Consider the following 9,983-nt stretch of genomic DNA (forward strand, 5'->3'; position numbering starts at 1 on the left):
CCCTTATGATTGAACCCTTAGCTATAAAAATTCGAGAGGAGAGCGATATCAGGGGGGTAGAAATAGGTGAGGAAGAATATAAAATCTCATTATACGCAGATGACATTCTGCTCACCCTAACAAACCCAATGGGTTCTCTGGCCGTCTTGTTCCAGATCCTACAGGATTTCAGAGTGATTTCGAATTTTAAGATAAACAGATCTAAGACGGAAGTATTGGATATAAATCTGTCACAAGAAATGAAAAATCAGATAGCTGGATTATATCAATTTGTATGGAAAAAAAACAACCTGAAATATCTGGGAATATTTCTAACAAAACATTATAATAATCTCTTTCGAGCAAACTACCCAAGATTGATCAATGAGTTACAAAAAGATATAAATAGGTGGTCAGAATTGTATATATCATGGTCAGGGAGGGCAAATGCATTAAAGATGAATGTACTCCCAAGGTTATTGTATTTGATTCAGGCCCTCCCAATTGCAATTCCCAGTAGTACGATAAAGAATCTACATAAGATGTTCACTCGTTTTTTGTGGGCAGGAAAAAAACCTAGGGTGAGACTGAAAATCTTACAAAATGCTAATAAAGAGGGCGGTCTAGGGGTCCCAAATATTCAAATGTATTATTTAGCGGCTCATTTGGCACAGGCAATATTATGGCATTCTAAAACAGAGTCCAGAAGATGGGTCCAAGTGGAGTCGGAATTGCTGCAAATGCAGTCGATCTCGACTCTTCTGTGGATTCCACGGAAATTAAGACCTCCCATGATATGTAAGTTCCCCACGATTACATTTACTTTGAATATTTGGGACAGAATAACAAAAAAATATGATCTACTTTCGAATCCCCCAAAATTGGTACCTTTAAGGGATAATCCGAATTTCCCAGCGGGAAAGGACAAGTCATATTTCAAGGATTGGGTAAGAAAAGAGATCCTATTCATAAATGAAATAACAGAGTCACAGACATTCCCTTCTTTTAGAGAGCTACAAGTGAAATATAATTTACCCACAAACTGCTTCTTCCAATTTTTACAACTAAGGAGTTTCTTTGGCTCCATAATAAGGGGACATCAACGGGAGAAAAAGACAGTTGTGGAAACACTATGCCTTAAAAGGGCTTGTTCGAAAGGCTTGATCTCAACAATATATAAATTACTACTTAACTATAACAAGCCAAGACAAGCAGCACATGAAATGGCATGGGAACATGAGTTGGGAATACAGCTGGGGAATAAAGGGTGGGATAAAATCAAACAAAATATAGTGTCGGTATCGCCCTCAGTTAGATATAGAGAAAATGCATATAAAATGTACACACGATGGTACATGACACCAATTAAATTGGCCCAAATGTTCCCGAATATGTCAGATGAATGCTGGAGGGAGTGTGGACTGAGAGGTTCCATGTCCCATATCTTCTGGGGATGCCCTAAAATAAGGGAGATATGGGCATTTATACGGGATTTGATCAAAAAGGTGCTGGGTATCCAAATACCAGAGGAACCTAGCTATTTTTTGTTACCACAAAATATCCCGGGGATTCTAAAACACCAGCAAAGATTAATATGGTTTATATGCGGAGCGGTAAAAATAAAGATTGCCCTTCATTGGAAATCAATAAATATCCCAGCTAAACAAGCGATCCTGGCATCAATTTGGGACATATATCATCTAGAATACCTAGCAAGCATCGTGGAGGATACATCTGTAATATTTGGGAAGATATGGGGCCCTTGGCTTGAATATAATGGTCTACCTCCACCATATACATATGGGCATTGAGGGAGTTAGGGGTTCCACGGTCGGGTTAATAGGGTATAATTAAGGTGACTGAGATCTAGCGCCATGAGAACAGTTGGACAGTAGAGCTAGGGGAACGATGGAGGAGACATTTTTGACCATGATAATTCTGAGGAAGGGAGAACATATCTATGCAATCCAATAATGTTTATTTTTCTGATTTTTGTCCTTTTTTTTTTTTTTTTATGTACAGTATGTGGGATGGATGGGCCGTCATAAAGATATTTTTTTGAATATGTATAAGAAAATTCCCTGCGGGAAATGATGACGGGATGTAATTGTATTGTATGTATTGTATGTCTTGTGAAAAATCATGTAATAAAATTTAAATTAAAAAAAAAAAAGAAGCCTCGAGATCCCATTTGGAGGGCTTGGCACCTTTGCGAGTAAGGGCGGTTATTGGAGCTACAATAGTAGAAAAGCCTTTGATGAACTTTCTGTAGTAGTTTGCAAATCCGAGGAATCTTTGGACCCCTCGGAGGGTGTGAGGACGAGGCCACGTATGGATTGCTTCAACTTTAGTTGGATCCATTTCCAGACCAGAGCCAGATACAATGTACCCTAAGAAGGGTATGGATGAGACCTCAAAAACGCACTTTTCTAATTTGCAGAAAAGTAGATTCTTTTTGAGGCGAGAGAGTACCTCTCTGACAACTTCTCGATGTTTCTGAAGAGTTTTGGCAAATATCAGGATATCGTCGAGGTAGACCACCACATGTTTGTACAGAAGATCACGAAAAAGTTCATTCATGTAAGACTGAAAAAACCGCTAGTGCATTACTCAGGCCGAATGGCATGACAAGGTATTCATAATGTCCATCTCTGGTATTAAAAGCGGTTTTCCTCTCGTCTCCCTCACGAATGCGAATAAGATTGTAGGCTCCTTGGAGATCTAATTTTGAAAAGATGGTCGCTCCTTTGATCCTGTCAAAAAGTTCTGTAATGAGTGGCAATGGATAACAGTTTTAGATGGTAATTTAGTTTAATCCTCAATAATCGATGCAAGGCCGTAACCCTCCATCTTTTTTTTTTTTGACAATAAAGAAGCCAGCACCAGCAGGAGAAGACGAGGGGCGGATGAACCCTTTGGCTAGATTTTCCTCTATATACTCAGACATAGCCTGTGTCTCAGGCAAAGACAAAGGGTAAGTGTGACCCCTAGGAGGGTTCTTTCCTGGTATTCGATCGACTGAACAGTCCCATGGACAATGGGGAGGTAATTTGTCAGTAGCTTTTTTGCAAAAAACATCAGAGAAGTCTTGATATGGGGTAGGTAACCCTTCAGGAATTGAAGGGAGACTTGACGTGTAGGTGCCACAGATTTGAGACATGACTTGGTACAGGTGGCACCCCAGGCTTGGACCTGGGACGTTACCCAATTGATACTGGGATTATGGGTACGTAACCAGGGGAGGCCCAAAACGATTGGGTAGGAGGATTTGGGAATGACAAAGAACTGTATTTTTTCAATATGTAGCAGTCCAACTTGTAAAGTTAGTGGTTGAGTTCTTAGAGTGACAGTCTCACCTAGTATACAACTTCCGTCCACAGCGGTAAGATATACTGGACGCTGGAGGGGGGTGGTAGGTAGACGCCAACGCTTGACAACATCAGTGGTGATGAAACTCTCTGTTGCTCTATGCTGCTCCTGAGTTGAGAAGAGCTGGCAACTGTCTGAACTGCTGTTTGACTTGCAATGATACTTGAAGGATACAGTCTTTATTATTTGGAGAGGTGATAACAACCCCTAACCTGCCCTCTCTCTTACAGGTTAGGTTCTGGCGTTTCCTGGTTTCTTTGGACAAGAATCGACGGCGTGCTGAGGATCAGCACAATAAAGACAAAGACGTTCTTCCTGACGACACTTATGTTAAGCTGGAGTCAATTTGAAGCGGTTAACCTGCATAGGTTCTTCCGCTGGTAGTGATGAAGGTTTAGACACATGAAAAGATGGGTTAGGGGTAGCTCGGTTCCTGTCTTGATTTCTCTCTCTGAGTCTCAGATCAATTTTTGTACAGAGAGAGATCAGGTCCTCTAATCTGGAAGGCAAATGTCTTGCTGCAAGCTCATCTTTGATCTTATCCGAGAGCCCATTCATAAAGGCCGCAAGAAAGGCCTCCTCATTCCAGACCAATTCAGCTGCTAATATCTTAAATTGGATTAGATACTGTCCCACTGTTCTAGAACCTTGACGTAGATGTAGAATTTCAGTTGCAGAGGAACTGAGTCGACCTGGTTCATCGAAGATTATTTTGAAGGTGGAAATAAAATGAGCATAGTCGGCTAAGAGCGGATCTGCTTTTTCCCACAGGGGAGATGCCCAATTGAGAGCAGAACCGGAGAGGAGGGATATTACGTAAGCCACTTTGGTTCGATCCGTAGGGAAATATGAGGATTGAAGTTCGAAGAGAATTTCATATTGGTTAATAAAGCCCCTACAGTTTTTTGGATTGCCATCAAACTTGGTTGGAGTAGGAAGTTGTAGATGAGCTGTGACTCCTGTCGTTGGAGATATCGGTCTAAGCGGTGGCGCCGATGTAGCTGTTGACCCTTGGCCCTTTTGCAGTGTTGTTTGAATTGTATCCAGTCTTTTTGACAGACCTTGGAGGGCATGAATAACTTGCTCCTGAGCGGCCTCCTGTTGATCCAGGTGAGCCACCAGCTGTTGTACTGGAGCAGGTCCTCGCTCCTGTCCTAATGCTGGATCCATGGAGTCATAGAAACATAGAATTTGACGGCAGATAAGAACCATTTGGCCCATCTAGTCTGCCCCTTTTTTACCCTTCAGGTAAACTCAACCCTTTTTAATCCTTATTTCTTTGTAAGGATATTCATATGCCTATCCCAAGCATGTTTAAATTGTTCTACTGTCTTAGCCTCTACCACTTCTGATGGGAGGCTATTCCACTTATCCACTACCCTTTCTGTGAAGTAATTCTTTCTAACATTTCCCCTGAACCTACCTCCCTCCAGTTTCAGTGCATGTCCTCGTGTTTTATTACTTGTTTTCCTTTGAAGAAAATTTCCCACCTGTACTACGTTAAAACCCTTGATATATTTAAAGATTTCTATCATGTCCCCCCTTTCCCTTCTCTGCTCCAAACTATACATGTTAAGATCTTTTAGTCTATCCAGGTAAGTTTTGTGATGTAGGCCATGAACCATTTTAGTTGCCCTTCTTTGTACACTCTCCAATGTATTTATATCCTTCTGAAGATATGGCCTCCAGAACTGGACACAGTATTCCAGATGAGGTCGTACCAATGACCTATAAAGTGGCATTATTACGTCTTTTTTTCTGCTACTGATTCCTTTCCCTATGCAACCAAGCATCTGACTAGCCTTCCTCATTGCTTTGTTACATTGCCTCCCTGCCTTTAAGTCACTTGAAATAGTGACTCCTAGATCTCTTTCCTCAGTACAAACTGTCACGTTTCATGAAGCACCAGCTTTGATGTAGGACTGTTGCATAAACGACAGAAGGGAGTGAAGCAATCGGATAAAATAAAACCTTATTTAATAAAGATACTGCGGTACAGGAAATGAATGATGACACAATGATAAACTATAGATTCTGATCATTAGTAAAGTCAATAATATACAATGCTTATTGAAGAGCTTTGGAGATGATTGATAAATTGAATAATTGAATGACTGCAAGATTGGGTGATTGAAAGAAGGATTGGATGATTGGTTGAAGAATAGGATGATGGGTTGAAGGATTGGATGATTGGATAAAGGATTGGAAAGATGAAGTCCAGATGAATCTGTGCTGAGTAGGATCGTAGCTGCAGGACCAGGGATGACCACAGAGAATAACAGTCAGGAATGAAGAAGAAGATATTACCCCTTTGGGGGTTAACCTTGTCCTAACCGTATAGGCGGCAGCGGGTTCCGTGATGATATGGTAGCAGTAAAACGATCAGCAGGAGATTGGAGAAGACTTCACCAGAAGCGCAAGGACTGTAGTGGGAACTACAGATAGCCAGGAGGGATCAATGATGTGTGCGGTTGGACATCATTGTACTGACTGCCGGTCTTGCCCGGCAAGTCAGTATTTGAAGGGTGAGCTGCATGATGATTGGCCGTGTATATGACCTCACTGAATGAGCCATGCAGCCTAGGCTGAAGGATCCCAAAAGATGGCCGCCGCCGGATACGGCGACAGAAACCAGCCGGTGGTGTTTGTGCGCGGAGGCGCTTCAGCCGGCGTGTCCAGCCAGAGGCCTGACCTGACGAAAACCCATCATGGCGGCTCATGCCTCACGCCGCCCAGACCCTGCATGGCATGAGACCGCACGCCACCACTGTCACCTGGTAGTGACAAGGTGACGGGACCCAGCCAGCCAGCATGGGAATCAGCAGTGGAGGTGAGCGCCAGGGCAGGAGTTAACCTGTCAGAGGTCTGTGGGCTTGGGACAACACAGAGAGCTAGGGTAGCTGACCTGGTGGTCGTGATAAGATGGTTGACTTCTAAGTACTGTAATGATGGAAAATGTAATACAATACTTACTTGGAGAACACAAATTTAACACTAAATAGATAGGATATGATAACACAGAGTAGTAGCCGTTGGCAAATGGAGATAAGTAACGAAAATAAGAACAGCAGATAATCTATAAGGATAGGACAAATTGGATGACTATCCTTGCTCTTTTTCAATTTTTTTGTACCAGCATTTTTCTATGGAATGAGTTAATGAACTATTAGATTATCTTTTATTATAATCATTTTAATAAAATAGTTTAATACTTTTTACACCTGTTGCATTTTCTTAGACCAGCGCGGTTTCACATTCTTTGTTTCTGGGTTTCCTCAGTAAGTCAGTGGCGCCGCATGCTGTAGCGCAATGACAAGTCGAGTCGGGCCACTTGTCATTGCTACCTGGTGGGGGCAGCGGGCCAGGCAGGATCCATTTGCAGGCTGTATGTTGCCCACCCCTGACCTAAATGCATGTCGACTTAATGGTGTCAACCTTATGCTTGTCTACCATAATGCTGGTGACCTAATAATCCATACCCCACTATGGTCACACCAGGGAACACAAAAACACCTGGACCTGACAAGCTGCAATACATTTTCTTTGCTTTTTTAGCTTTCTATAGAATCTCCTCCACAGCATAGTAATAGCATCTCTTATATATTTAGCCAGATCTGTCACTCATCCCCTGTGTGTATAATGCTGGGCGGGGTTACAAGTGATTGACAGCATTATACACACATAGTTTCTGCCTTAGGACACCCCCCCCCCCGGCCAGCGTTATACACAAACCCCCCCCCCCCCTAGGTATAGACCAGCGTTATACACATCCCCACCCCCTTGAAAAACACCACCCCCTGCCCACAGCTAGGTCTACAGCACACGCCGACCATCCTCCATTATACACCACAGCGGAGGGTCTGCCGACGCCGCTGATCCAGCGGAGGGGGGGGTGCGTGCAGACCCGCCATTCTGGGGGAGGGTGGGGGGGTTTGTAGGCAGACCTGCCGCTCTGGGGGGTGGTGTGTGTGTGTGGGCAGACCCGCTGCTCCAGGGAAGGGGGGGGGGGTGCGGCCAGACCCGATGCTCCGGGGGGTGTGCGGGCGTAGCCCCTTACGGCGGTGTAAAGAGTGCCCAGAGGGCGCTATGAATCACCTAGTAGTAATATACACGGAAAAATGTTCCTGGGCCTTTCAGAGGGCATACCCTTAGGATCAAATTGGATCGTCACATCTGGATCAGCTTGAAGGAGTTTATTGAATATTTTAGTAAGAGCTGGGGACTCCTTAGGGAGAATTGACTAAGATTAGATGGGTACGAATGCACCCATTCGATCTGTTATACGACCAGAAACCCTGCATTGTATGATTTACTGTCAGCCAAATACGTCTGTTTACAAATGCATACGACGTTGATAGAACATGGCCATATGTGGCCATAGCTTTATATGTCATCTGCAAATTTACTATAATTCCTACTGGTGAATTCGAATTTACCAGTAAATAGGAATGATTAGTAGAACATCCGTGTAGGCTTCATGTAGAAGATCCGTGTAAGCGTATCAGTGTAAAACAAACAATAAATAAATAGATACATCATTTAACTGCGTGGGGTCCCCCGCCTGGCTAGAACCAGCCCAGGGCTCATTGAACCGGTCCTGGTTTTAGAAATTCAGGGGGACAATATAGTGGAATCTCCCCTGTGTTTCTAGAACCAGCACCAGGCTCATGGGCCGGTCCTGGTTCCCACAATACAGGTGACAAATGAATAGGGGCCCCCCTTATTTTGTCAACCAGCCACAGCCGGGGGGAGACTTTTTATACAAGCTCTCCCACACCGGTTTTTACAATTATTTAATTATTATTATTTTTTTTACACAGGACAACATTGCTTGGATCTGACTGACCCATGCAATGCTATTTGTACGTATTTGGCGGTTATAAATACAGCAGCCAAGTATGAATGCCAACAAACAGCTATGACATCTGCAAATACAACAGCTTTGTACATTTGTAGTATTCTCCATTTGAATTTGCAGGCCGTATACGACAATGCTGTTCGTATGGGGATCGGCCTTAGTAAATGGCCTCCCATGAACCCAGAAAATATTTCAGAGACCTCTAGTATCCATATCATCCACATGTTGTTGCACCACTACAATCTAACGGGACTGATGTCTACAAGTGAAAATCACCCAGCTGGGTGTCAACCATCTGCACATGTTCCTCCAAAGAGACAATCTGCTCCTCTGCATGGGTATGATCTGATTGAATGGAGGTTAATGGACTGTTTCTTGTATCCTCTTTTATGAGATCTCGCCGAGATCAGAGAGGTTGGTAGGGACAGATGAGGAAGTGAGAATGCATCAGAAAAATAACCATCAGAACCTCCAGAAGACATCTGCAAGGTGGGCCCCCAAGAAAATGCAGACACAGAAGTGGTAGCTCCAGAGTGTGGAATGTCGTAGTCGACTGCTATTGGACCATGAGGAAGCCTAGTAGAGAAGTTGCAAACCAAAAGCAAACAATTTTATTCTAATCACAGCAGATGATGGGTGCCATAGGACAGGTTCCCCTCATCTCAACATAGTTATATCATGATAGTAGAATTAGAAGCATGCAATCGACCCCGTCAGCGCAATACTAAACCTCCTTAGGAATTAAACTGCATACAGGGGTAGTCTGTGGGGAGTCAAGCACTATTTCAGTGAGCAAACCCTCTAGATATCAGTAGCTTCTATGGTCTGTCACCTCCAGGAGCATCAGAAGAAGTGCCAGATGACTCACCGACAGTTGGGATTTCGAAGGTCATTTGTCAGACATTGGAATCTCGACTGGTAGGAGCCCGACAGTTGGAATCCCGACTTACATGGCTATTTTCCCTCATGAGTGCTCTCGACCCCCATAGAGGGAGAATAGAATAGATGCAAGCGCAGCAAGCCACCGACCCCGCAAGGGTCTTGAATGTTCTTACAGCTCTGTCTTACAGCAATGTTTATAGCTCTATAGCACACTAGCCACCAATGGGCAAACTTTTTTTTATTTTGGGGGGTTGCCACTAGCCACCAGTAGTTAAACTTGTTTTTTTTTTTTTCTTTGGGGGGGGGGGAATGGGACACTAACAACCAATGTTTATATGGTTGGGGGGAGGGGGGGGCACACTAGCCACCAATGGTTAAACTGACCAGCCACAGAGGTAATGCTTTGGCCGTGGGACCTTATATAATAAGTGTCCCCAAGCTGTGGCATTACCCTGATGGCTGTTTGAGCCTGGTGCTGGTTTCCAAAATACGGGGGGACCCCTACTCGTTTTGTCCCCCATATATTGGGAACCATGACTGGCCCAAGAGCCCGGTGCTGGTTTCTTGAATATAGGGGACCTTAATTATTTTTTTCCCCTGGTGTTTGAGAAACTCAGAGAGTCAGGCGTTGGGCATGCTTGTGGGGGGAACCCCACAACATTTTTTTTACATTATTTATTATTTTTTCTATTAAAGACAAATTTGAAGACTTTTTTTTATTCCCCTGAAGTCACCTATAAACACTTTCTGTGAGAGATTTGAAATCTCTCATGCTGAATCTCCCATTACAAATCTCTGGCACAAATCTCTATGTGTGTAGGGCCCTTTAAAACGCAACATTATGTAATTAATGAAAATAGTTTTGTAAAAATAAATGTAGTGCACAAAAAAAAAC

This window comes from Crinia signifera, chromosome 6, assembly GCF_055691185.1.
Source record: "Crinia signifera chromosome 6, ASM5569118v1, whole genome shotgun sequence".
Lineage (NCBI taxonomy): Eukaryota > Metazoa > Chordata > Amphibia > Anura > Myobatrachidae > Crinia > Crinia signifera.